Source organism: Archocentrus centrarchus, chromosome 5, assembly GCF_007364275.1.
Source record: "Archocentrus centrarchus isolate MPI-CPG fArcCen1 chromosome 5, fArcCen1, whole genome shotgun sequence".
Classification (NCBI taxonomy): Eukaryota; Metazoa; Chordata; class Actinopteri; order Cichliformes; family Cichlidae; genus Archocentrus; species Archocentrus centrarchus.
In genome coordinates, this window is record NC_044350.1 from 28,735,196 (window position 1) to 28,747,793 (window position 12,598).

General features: G+C 40.0%; 1 protein-coding gene across 1 annotated transcript in view; it reads left to right on the forward strand.

The window, feature by feature from the left end:
- Positions 1-1,168: 1,168 nt before the first annotated feature.
- pacsin1b (protein kinase C and casein kinase substrate in neurons 1b) overlaps positions 1,169-12,598 on the forward strand; it is a 29,283-nt gene continuing 17,853 nt past the window's right edge. The window contains exon 1 of the mRNA XM_030728622.1: positions 1,169-1,342. The gene's annotated coding sequence lies outside the window, so the exon portion shown is untranslated. The remainder of the gene's footprint in view (positions 1,343-12,598) is intronic.

Below are 12,598 nucleotides of genomic sequence, written 5' to 3' on the forward strand. Positions count from 1 at the left end.
TGCTGAGGAAGTATGGAGGTGTCTAGGAGAGAGGGCAGTGGACTTTTAAACCAGAATGTTTAACGCAATCTTGGAGAGTGAGAAGACGCCTGAGGAATGGAGAAGAAGTTTACTGGTACAGATTTTTGAGAGCAAGGGTGATTTGCAGAGCTGTAAAGTTGATGAGCATGAAGATATAGGAAAGAGCTGTTGAAGCTAGGTTAAGAAAAGAGGTGACAGTCAACGAGCAGCAGTATGCCAAGAAAGAGCACTGCAGATGAAATGTTTGCTTTGAGAATGTTGGTGAAGAAGTATAGAGAAGATCAGAAGAACTTGCACTGTCTTTGTGGAGAAAGCATATGATAGGATGCCAAGAGAAGAACTGTGGTACTGCATGAGGAAGTCAGGAGTGGTGTAGAAGTATGTGAGGATGGTGCAGGACATATGTGAGGATAGTGAGACAGTGATGAGGTGTGCAGCAGGAATGACAGATGGGTTTTCATTAACATCTAAAAGAGTACCTCAAGCCTCTGAAGTTCCATAGGTCACCTGTAATAACTTCAAATACACAATTCCACAATATATTTCAGAGAACTCAGCAAAAACTGCTTTATTTGCATTTTTGACATACTGTGAAATTATTTCACTGGAAAGAAGTGGAAATCCTATAAAACTGTATTAAAACAAACAAATAAAAAACTGTCAAATGTGCTGAAAGTGGTTCATTTGTTGTATTTCATACTACCCATAATTTTCCTTTTAGAAAAACTGGTTCTTATGGGCCATTCTTACTTTACACCCAACCACCACTGGGTCACCACAGACTAAATTTTAATAAATGCATAGAAGTGGAGTTACATTTGTCTGTTGTCACTGTTCCCACAAAGACACATTTTAACAGAGCAACCACTCATTAAAACTGCAATTTAGTTACATTAAAAATCATGTTATATATGAATTTTCATTATTTGGCAGTCATGCCTTCATAAGAAAATAAGTGTGGCAAAAAAGCATTTAGATAACAGCGGTCACGTAAATGAATAACCAAAAACCAAAATGTTATTCTTAGTGCAGCGAAATACGGAAAATATGTGGATTCAGCTTCTCAAATATAAGGATTTTATCTTATTAAATAGGAGGTACATGGTCTGTTCCGTAACTACGCAGCATTTATTTTGAAAGCGCTTCCCGGAAGTCAAACCGTCCGTTACGGTTCTCTTGACCTGAACCGTCGGACCATCCCCCATCTGGCGGCTCCTTTCAGCGGTGCATTTACCGGCGGCAGAAAGGAGGCAGACCCGGTGATGAACAGCATGATTACATTTTGAGATCTCAAAGGAGGCTGGAGTATAAATTCGTTTCGGTGAGTTATTCGTGATTTGTTTCATAACCGTGTGTCTGCTATCAACAGCTAGCCGGGGGTTGGTTTTTATGGTGAAGTAGCTTAATTTAGAGCAAATATTTCTGCTGGCGGCGATAACGAGATACATGCAGCGGCTGCAACCATTGTCTCACTGAAATAATATTAAAGTCCATAGAATTCAAAGTAAATTTTTATAAAAGAAAAAGAAAAGTCAGATTTTTTTTTTTTTTAAATATTTGCCTCCCTGATCTATGCCTAAAACCCTCCAGTTTGTATGTAACACTGCCACTGTCTTCTGCTGCTTCCTGACACTTAAAAATGAACACAGATCTGCACATTTATAATCTGAATTTGGAGTTACTCTGAAGTAAATTTCATCAAGCGTTGGAGAGCCGGTTGGCAGCAGCGTGTGCGGGCAGAAGACAGGCATTAAGGTCTGAAGTGAAAAGCTTGTCTCTGGGCAAAAGCCTGTGCTTCCTCCAGACCAGCAAATTTCTTTGATTTATAGCTGGGGATCAGCTGGTGGTACATCAGGCCAGACAGGGCTGCTGACCTCCCTCTGAGCAGAGGCTCTCATCTGTAAGTGAGCTCTGTCCACGGTTCTGAACTCAGCTCCTTGCTAGACTCTGCTGTGCAGGCAGTCCATGAGGGATCAGTCTGCTGGAGTCTGTGCATCTATAATTAAAGGGGAAAAGTTGTGTAAGAACTATAGATTAAATTATGCCTCATACATCCGTTTCATATGGGATAAAATAAGAAACATTAACAGCCCACTCAGTTGAAGTATTTCAGCCTGTGAAAACATTTGTCGGATGTTTCTTGTGGTTCTCAAGGAAGCATCAGAAACCTTCCCAGTTTGATCTCGCAAACTCCAAAGTCTGTCTTTTTACAAGGAGCCCTGAAGACACGGTCCCCACAGCCAGAAGAAATTTTGCTCCTGTCTTGCATTATGGGGAGCATAGCAATCACACTTTTTGATGGACTAAGAACAGGTTACGATTGAAAAACAGAACTGGTTTGTGCATTATGTTATTCTGAAAATCTGGCTCTCACTATGAATGCCTGCCAGTGTTTCCAGAAAGCCTCTCTCTCGCTCTCTCTTTGATGTTATTCATGTGAGGGGGGAGGCTGTGGCTAAGGTGGTAGAGTGGGTTGTCTATCAATCAGAAGGTCAGTGGATCGATCCCCGGCTCCTCCAGTCCATGTGTCGAAGCATCCTTGAGAAGGCAAGATACTAAACCCAGAGCTGCCCCTGATACATCCATTGGAGTATGAGTGAATGTTAGATAAACACATTTATACAACACACATTCATACAGTACAGATAAAAGTGCTGTATGAATGTGTGTGTGATTGGGCGAATGAGATTTGTAGTTGAAAATACTTTTGAGTGCTCAAATTGAATAGAAAGGCACTATGTACATACATACCAGTCCATTTTACCATTTACTGTGTGCTTTAATATCTGGCTGAATAGTAGTGTAATAAGCTGAAAACTGGGTTAGCCTGTAGCTCTAATCCAAAGATATTGAGGGAGTACTGCTACTTTGATTTTGAACCCAACTGCCTAAAGTAGTAATTTCTCAGAATACTCACTTTATTTACCCTTGGGCTTTTAAGTTCAACACACTTCTTGCATACTTGAGAAAACTCACCATGTACATGTTGAAAACTTTTGCTGAAGCCTGTAGAAAAGTTTATTCTCTGTATCTACTATGCAGAGAATTGTAAATGTTAAACTGGTCGGTTAATTAACTAATAATTAGGTGACAATAGTGTCAGCTGTCCATTAATTATTCATGTTATGTGTCATTGTGGGGATCTGATGTTTTCTCTTCTCCATAATTGTAAACATTTGGGTTCTAACAGTTGGATGATACACAACATTTATAAGAGTTTTCTGGTGGACCTTGTAATTCATTTGTCACAAACATTTCCTCGAAATCCTTTGCCTCGCGTGGTGTTTGTTATGAGGAAGTCATCACAGCACATTTCTGATCAGACCATCAGCCTGCTATTACAAGGCTTAAACAAACACTGCTCTGTTCTAACAGGCATCATTTCCACAAAGAAACACTATGAGGAGGTTGCTGCTCTCATTTCTTTATCATCAATTCCAGGAAGAGTATGATTTTCCATTTTTTAATTTATGTAAAATCATTGCAGGTGGAATTTCTTGACACCAGCTGTTTATGTTTTTGTTTTTACTTTATTCTATTTATTTTTTTAAAATTTGAAATTAGTTTTCTATTTTGTCATTTTTAAAATTCTATTCTTCTAGTTGTTGTACCAACGGAATTTCCCAACTTTTGGAAAAAATAAAGTTTATTGTATGCTATCTTATTATTTGAATGTTAGGAAGGTTTAGTCAGCTATGATGGCTAGAAGAGAAAAGAAAATTCTGAAGAGAAGTACTCTTTTGGGCTCATTCTGTGCTGCTTTGTATGCACTCACTGCCAACTGCTTATTAACATAAATATCTCATCAGGCAATGACACGGTCAGGGTGACCTGCTGGAGTACAAACTGAACATAAGAATGGTGACGAAAGGCGATTTAAATTACTTTGAACGTGGCATGCTTGTTGGTGCCAGGCAGGCTGGTTTGAGTATTTCATCTACTGGGATTTTCCAACCTGACCATGTCTAGGTTTTATCCAGTTAGCAGCAGTTCTCTGGGTGAAGATGTTCTGTTGATGTCACAGGGCTACAGCAGTAGAAGACCATGCCCGGTGCCACTCATGTTAGATATGAACAGAAAACAATTCGCTAACCAACCTTGGATGACAGAAGATTGGAAAAGTGTTGCATGGTCTGATCAATTTAATGAATTAAATTCTGCCTTGACATTTGGATGATAGGGTCAGAATTTGGTGTAAACAACATGAAAGCATGGATCCATTCTGGCTTGCATCAACAGTTTAGGCTCACAGTGTTGGTGAAATGATATGGGGGATTCTTGGCTCGTAATACCAATTGAGCATCGTGTAAATGCTACAGCCTGCCTGAATATTGATGTTGACCATGTTCATCCACTTCCAGCAGGATAACACACCGTGTCACAAAGCTCAAATCATCTCATGCTGGTTTCTTGAACATGACAGTGAGTTCAGTACTCAAATGGCCTCCATAGTCTCCAGATCTCAATCCAACAGAGCACTTTTGGGATGTGGTGGAACAGTAAATTCACATCATGGATGTGCAGCCAAGAAATCTGTAGCAACTATGTGACGCTATCATGTCAGTGTGGACCAAAATCTCTGAGGAATGTTTCCATAATTTTGCTGAATCTATACCAAGAAGAATTAAGGCAGATCTAGCAAGGTGTGGCCAGCGAGTGTAATATGTTCTGAATTGCTGATGCTTTGCCCTACCAGTGGGGCCAACCCCACAGTTTGAGGAGCGCAGATTTAAAGGGAGAGGCTCGAGTGCACACATGTTAAAGAGCTTTCATTTGAGTGCCAGCTTGGATTAATTTATCTGACGAATTAGTGACACTCATTTGATTTGCTGCCGTTGGTTCAGCCCCTCTCCCTCTTTGTAGGACGGATGACAGATGAAGTGCCACTGTTAATGTAATCAATTAGACTAAAGCCTAACCCATCTTTTCTCTCTGTATGAATAATTATGGACACGTTATTCCCAGTGGGAATAGACAACAGTTTGCTTCGAATTTTCAATTGTACTTTACAAGATTGGCATGTCACATCTGGTGCACCCTTCCCAATGTTAGACAATTGGAAGAAAGCAATTAAACTTGAGTATGTCTTTCTATTTGTCCCTTTAGCCTTTGTAACCCAGAATATGTCTTCAGACATTCTAAGCTCTTCTATCTATGCCTGGCTTTGGATGAATGCAATTAAAATTTTAATTTTATCTGAGTTGCTCTGAGAATTACCCCAACATTAGATAGGTTGTACATGTAATTGTCTCCGAGCTGCACATTTCCTCTCTTGCAAAACAGATGAGTGGGTTTGTTGCATATTTTGAAAACTGCTGCATGTTTGGAAGAACACTCTGGGTAATAATTTCCACTGACAAATGGAAGGGATCCACTTAGAGCTACCTCAATACATTTTTAGTGGCTCAGGCCTGCAGGGTGAATGGTTGAGAGAGCAGGGGCTTGAGATTCGGCTTTGAACTGGAAGGTAATTGGTGCCTCAGATAGGATCCTCACAGGGGATCATGAGAGAAATGCAGGCTGTTTTTCCTTAAAGGCCCTTAACGGCTTGCATCTTCTACCATTTCCATACAGCTGATGAAGTATTTTGACTTGTCATTAAATTCCTGTACACGAGTTGTGTCATTTTGTTATGCAGTTGTTTATTTGTAGTGTGTGTTCAACATGAGATAAAATTGCATCTGCAGAATACTGTAGGTCCGCTTTACAGTAAACTCCCTTAACTTCTCTTCAGCTGTTCTTTCACGACGTGAACGTTAGAAGTGAGTATTAATGCAGCCTGCTTGATAATCAGTTAATTTTGTAATCAGCAATTGGCAGATGTGCCCTTTTTCTCATTTCTGAATTTTGAGAATTTTTGCTTCTTTTGTCTAACAAGCAACTTTAGGTTTAAGGGATTGTGATGGGATTTTTTTTGGACATTTTAAAGGTGAATGAGTGACTTCATAGATAGATATATTTTCTGTTTTTTGTTTATTGAAAGCAGTCCCAAGTTAAATGGATCTAAAGATAATTAAAGACAGGCTCTTCTTCAAATTGTAATTTGAATTGCAAATTGTCTTTACCCATTAGGGCAGTACAGTCTTTCAGTCAGTATTTTAGTCAAATGGCTCTGATATCTGATGAGTTCATGAGGTACCAGAATGACAGTATGATTCCTTAGAAGACATTCTTTGGCCATAATTTATCATAAGTCAGCTTTGCATAACTATCACTGAGAACTTCATTGAGCAAATGCACTTGGATAAGTTGATGCGATAGACATTGTGTGACGTGCATGCTTCCGCTTACCGGAGTGTAATATATCAGTGCGTATCTCCGGGGCATCTTTATTGTAAGTGTTATGTTACAAAAGCATCTCACAGCTTTAGGGGAACAAGAAGAGGCTATTAGAGGTTGTTGGCCGGAGGTTTGCTTTGGTCCTCTGAGGCTGCAGCCATCAGATTTATAGCGTCAGTGAAGAGCTTAAGAGCCAAATGAGGAGGAAGGAAGAGGGCTTGATGTTGCCATAGTGACTGGGTTTCTGAAAGATTGGGTCTGTGTGCACGTGTGCATGAAAATGTACACCTTTGTATGGATTGCGACTACAACAGTTAATTTAATGACATAAAACATCAGAAAATACTCAGTTGCTCATAACAATTTCCCAGATTCCAGGACGAAGCCTCCAAACTGGCATTTTGTCCAAACAGCAACACAGAAATATTCACTTTGCGGTTACATAACACAGAGCAGGTGTTTTCTGTCATGTCATATGAGCTTTATCAATAAATGAGTACACCTTGATTTCACCTCTTCTTTTCCACATCGCATTGAAGTTGAGTTTCAGACTTTATTTGTAAGAGCCAGCTATAGTTAACATCATGTAAAATGATCAAAGCACAACAGTAACTAAAAAATGACCAAAAAGTTGCATTATTTGTCAGATGCTCCAAGGCCAAGAATGAGCTTTCAACACAGCTTGCTGAAAAACCAAAAAATGGTGAATTCAGAGTTTTACCAGTCTCAAAAAGGGGTTTGTGACAGAGAGAAGCTTACAGCTGATTAAATGTTCATCAAGACAGTTTCTGCAAATACACTGATATTAACATTAATCCTAAGTGGCTCCTCGGCTGGTCAGGCTATGTGCGTGCATTTGAAAAAGATGTTTTTTTCTGCATCAAAGAAACAACAATATTAGTTACACCTGCAAATCTTGTTCAGTATATCATAAACCATTTGTGCACTGCAGCCCTGAACCTCCCTCAGAATCCTCGATGCCACCTGTTGCCACCGTGGAAGTGGGCATGTTGTGGAAAACATCCCAACTTGATCGCTCCAAAGTTGCTAGTTGAACAGCAGCCTGCGTAGCTTGCACTCACCTGATTGCATCATTGATGGTGTTTCTTCTGAGTTGCTCTCACTTGTAACTGGCTGACACATTTATTCATGAGAGCAACAACAGAGGCTTTTGCGTGTACATCTCATAGCTTTTAGCAGCTGCACTGTCCGCGGCACTGAATCGGTAACTTCCATTTTCCCGCCCAGCATCAGCTTTGCTTGATTCAGACTTCAGTATGTGTAGTGCACACTTTAACCCCAGCAGCTGAACCAGAGGCTTCAATAAAAAGCCCACACTGCCTCTCTGCTGTGGATGGTGAAAAAAATATATATATATATTCATTGCAAAGTGAGGTCTTCCACACTTGCCCGAGATTATTGATTGAATTCTTTGAGTCTCAGAAATTGGCTCTGCTCTGAGCACTAAATGGTATTTAAAATCACAAAGTTGCATACTATTTTTTTTACTGCTTGTTATTAAAACATGTTTTTTTTTCACAGTAAAGAGGAACTAGCTCCTGGGTATTATGGTGAAAGTAAATGTTCTGTGACTCTCATTCTAGCCAGACTTTAGTAGGCTACTTTTATGTATTCAATGAATCAATAAAACCAAAACATTAAAAGAGTTTTACACCTTCATCACCACTAGCAGTGCTTCGCACTTGTCCATGTCCCAGCACAACAATAAAAAGGAAATCACAAATTACAGCAGGAAAAAAAAAACTCCATTATAAGATTGTGTTTTTTGTACAGGGGAATAAAGCCAGACCTGTAGCCCTTTCAGTTTTCATTTGCCAGCACACTGGTCGTAAATTACTTTGTGCAGTAATGGGACATAACACTGGGGTCAAACAGAGCAAACACCCCCTGGGAGAAGCATGACTAGATGATGCACAGATGGCACATACAGGGGAGATAAGCGTCTGCCTGTGCGGATAGGCAGTTGGCTTTCTTTGACTCTGATGACCTGAAGGATTTCAGGCATCCCTGCGTGCTGTTGTCCATGGCTGTGTGTGGCTGATGTCTAACACTCTTCTGTCTGTTGTTAAAGCACACACGCACACCCGCTCTGAGTCCTCTTATTCTCAGCATCACCGTCAATGACAAAAGAGCTTTGTAAAATTTTCCCGAGTCATTCGTTATACTTTCATTTTTCACGCACCCTTTGAAAAAAATGTTGTGGCTCAGACTGTAGCATTCACATCAGCAAATCTGTATTGATTAAGTGGATGCAGCAAGGCTGAAATGATATCCCGATGTTGACTCATTCCTGTCTGTGCTCTGCAGATCAGGCTTTATCTGACCACCTGTGCGACTGTCTCCTCCCTTTGTCCTTTCTGCCCGTTTTAATCCCTGCAATGAGTAATTTTATGCCTCTTTCTGCCTTCTCTCTATCAGTCAGCCTTGCTTTAGATATGCAGTATCTCTTGCGTCTGGCTACAAGGTGCATTTTAGGGAATGACAGCCCCCCCCTTCCCGCAGTCAGCTAATTATTGATGGCCTAATGTGCCTTCTCAGTCATACGTCAAAGTTCACTCTTGCAGTGTGTGTGTGTGTGTGTGTGTGTGTGTGGAAAAGGCGTGGTAGACTGCAGGATGTGTCAGTGTTGCAGGTAAACAGAGACTCTTCGGTCTTTCGGTCTCAGGTGCCAGTTCTCTTGAAGTCTGTCAGAATTTCTCGGAGCAGCGCTGTCGAGGACCGAGAGGCCACAGAGAGGACAGGCCAGGTTTAGTAGCTCCTTTCAGTCTGCCGCTTTTCAAATTACAGTTGGGGGGGTTTGTTCCATGGTTTTTATGACTGCTCTTGTGTCAAGTTTAAGCTCATGATTTTGTGTCAAGCCTAAATTATGACTTCTGACTCAAAGGAATGAATAGGGGGTTTTTGTGTATTTTAGAAATATAAGTATTAACTAATCAAATTGAAACTTGTAACATTGTCAGAGAACAGTTTTTGCCGTTGCTGTTGTTTTTACAATTTTGTTCATAGTTCTTATTACATAATGCAACTTTGTGTTTATAATTTTGACTTTAATATGTTTGTTACTATTTGCTACTTGTGGCTAGTGTAGCCTATGGCAGAAATATCTGGTAAACTCCTTTCTTTCTGACTCTATACCCACTAGAGTGATATCAGACTGCACACAGCCACCACTGGAGCCAAAAGAGGCTCTATAACTTTTTTCTATATAAAATGCCTATAACCAGACTTTGATCTGAAGCTCCTCTTTAAGTATTCACAGTGGCTTCTCAGTGGCATAACCTTGGATGATCTCAATATTAAATTAAAGGGAATAGACAGATTAGTGTGAATAAGGTGCTTCCAGCTGCTGCATGACTCATGTCTCATTTTGTTTATTTTCTGGCTCTGTTGTTGACCATCTGTAGCCATATTCCCTTTGTGGATAACTGACCTCGGAGTTAAAAAACACCTTTTTGTTCCACTCATCAATTAGACCTTGACTGTACTGTAGAAGGGCTGTAGCTGCTATAAACAGTCTGTGTCTTATTGATCACGCCTGAAAAGTAGACCTATTATGCTTTTCCTTATTTCCTGTCGTATATGCACTGTTATAAAGGTGGATGCTCATATTAAACATGGTTTAAGTTTCAAATATGATGTCAGTCAGTGGCACAAATGAGCCAGATGCTCAGGCTTCAGACAATTTTTTTCTACTCTAGGCTCTGTTTAATGTCAGTGTGAGTGAACATCCTTATTATGGTTAATCCTTAATATCTGGTACACCCAGCTCTGGTTGAGCTCAGAAGCTCTCCCACCTGCTGTTGGGAGGGGCAGCCAATCAGAAGAAAATGGGCTTAAAAGAAAGGTGGCCTTAAAGGGAGTGGAGCTAAAACTGCTTGTTTTAGACAGAGGATGAAGCGAAGGGTTTCACAAAATAAATGTGGATTATTTCGAATTGTGAATCATGCAAAGCTGCTATAGTAAAGTGCAAGTATAAAAATGCAGAGGTGGAAATGAGCATAATAGATATGCTTCAAACCTAGGGCTATGAGATTTGAGCTGCCAGCCTGCCTTGTTCTGATTGATTTTCAGATGTTTAAGTTCATTCTTTTAGCACTCTTTGGGTTTGGAGTATGCGTTGCAACAGCATAAACACTGTTTTCTCCATGTTTGTACCGGGGAATGGCATAACACCCAAATTATGTGAGCAGCTGAGATTTAAGTGCCTCTCATCAAGACTTCTTTTGAAATAACAGCTGTTAAGGGAGGCAAGAGATGCCCAGATTCTGTGTTTATTCACATTTTATTTACCTGCAGACTTTCACGTTTTCAGCCAAGACGTCCCCTGTGAATCCAGGATATTTCGCAGAGCTGGGGTGATGTTGTTTGTAGACTGAAGGGATCTGTTGATGTAGTTTGCGCTGAGACTCCTGGATGCAAATATCCAACTTTATTCATGGTGTTAAACACATTTCTACACAAATATTGTGCTCAGGCCTGTCCAGGTGCACCTGTGTTACATTGATCTTTTGGTCTTCACAGCGCTGTGAGATCACAGAGTTTCTCCGTGTGAGGTGGGGTTTTCATCCCCTCCAAATGTTTACACAGCAGTGTAAATTATTGATGAATGTGGTTCTATTAATAGGACTTTAATGTGATGAGGGCAGCATGAACAGGTTGGTTCTGAGGGAAAGAAAAAGAGCCGCAGAATGTGAATAAAGTGGACTGCACAGGAACCAGAGGATGTGTGTGAGAGTACATGAAGATATCATAAATAGTAGATCTCATTAATTGATCTTTGTCCAACTAACTGTCTTCTCAAGGCAAGATGCAATGTTGCTGATCTTTTCTTAAAGTTTTGTTGTCAACTTTTTGTAAGGAGCCATTTGTAATGTTTTTCTGTTCCTGCCTCGGGTCTTACATACAGAGATTGTGAGGGACCGAGCTGTTAGCCTGCATTACATTATCCCACAATGGAGTTTTAGCTTTATATACATAAAAAATGAATACAAAACAATTTTGATAATGACTTCTAGCACATAAAACAGGTGATTTTAAACTGAGTTCAAGCACCAACAGAAGTGAGCTAACAAGACTGTACTAAGGAATAATTAAAGAAAAGTAATTTAAACAATTGCTGTTACTTAACAAAAAATAAGGCCAATTAAATTATTAACTACCCCTCCAACCTCCAATGCCAGAATAAGACGGTGCAGCCCCGTTAGCAGCAAACGCCTGTTAAGCACATCTGGGATGTGGGGGCTGGGACTCCTTTGGTTCACAGGCCTGGCATCTCCAGCTGCAACCACCCACCCACTAATAAGCAAAAATATAAACGACTGTACAGTTGTATAGCTTAACTTTTGTTCTGAATGCTTTGTTAATTATTAATCATTTTATGGCTTCCATGTCAGTAGCACAGGAATGCTCTCTGGCCATCATGTAAATTCCCAGCAGCTTACGTCTGTCTATCTCAGAGTCACCTCCACCCTTCATATCGTTGTAATCTCTCATTACGCAATCAATACTTTCCTTTTACTGCAGCCTACTAAAAGAATTTGGGGTGTAATAAAATTAAGCCTTTTTCTTTTTAAAGAAAAAACTTTCCAAGCAGTTTAAGTCAAATCTTGAAAGAGTTTGGTTCTTTCTAATTCTGAAGCTTTTCCTTCTGATGTTCCTCTCCTGCTTTTATTCAGAAGTCAGTAAAAACTAACTTTATGTTGCATCCTCTTCTCAGCCTTTGTGAAACTATGATGCCTTCGTGTGGGCTGTGGAGCAGTTCAGTTAACACTGTGATCACCCATTTTAAATGTCAATAGCAGATCACTTGGACAATTTATGATTAAGGACTCACTGAACTGGCGTAGGAGTAGCAATGAACTGATTAAATCATTGGGTTTATTTTTTTTGTTTTTGTTTTTTTTTTGCTTAGTCTGTTTATGATGACAGATCACAGAACCACAAAACAGAAAAATAACACAACTCCCAAATTGTAATTCTGGCTATTAAAAAGTTTGTGTTACCTCTGACATGAATCTCCAGAGCATGTGCTACACATGCCAACCAGCAGTTGAGAACTAATGTCAGTTTCACACTTGATTTGCAGAATTAATTGGCAGTGGTGCTTCTCTTTTTTAGATGCTGCATTTGACCTATGTTCCCCGCCAGGGCCTTGTACTATGAAATACCCAGAATATCTTTGTGTTATCTGGCTTCGCGTACCATAATGTTATAAGTGAGGTCATACAAAAGGCACATAAAGGTGGTTATCAACTAGATAAGTCAACCCAGGTTTTTT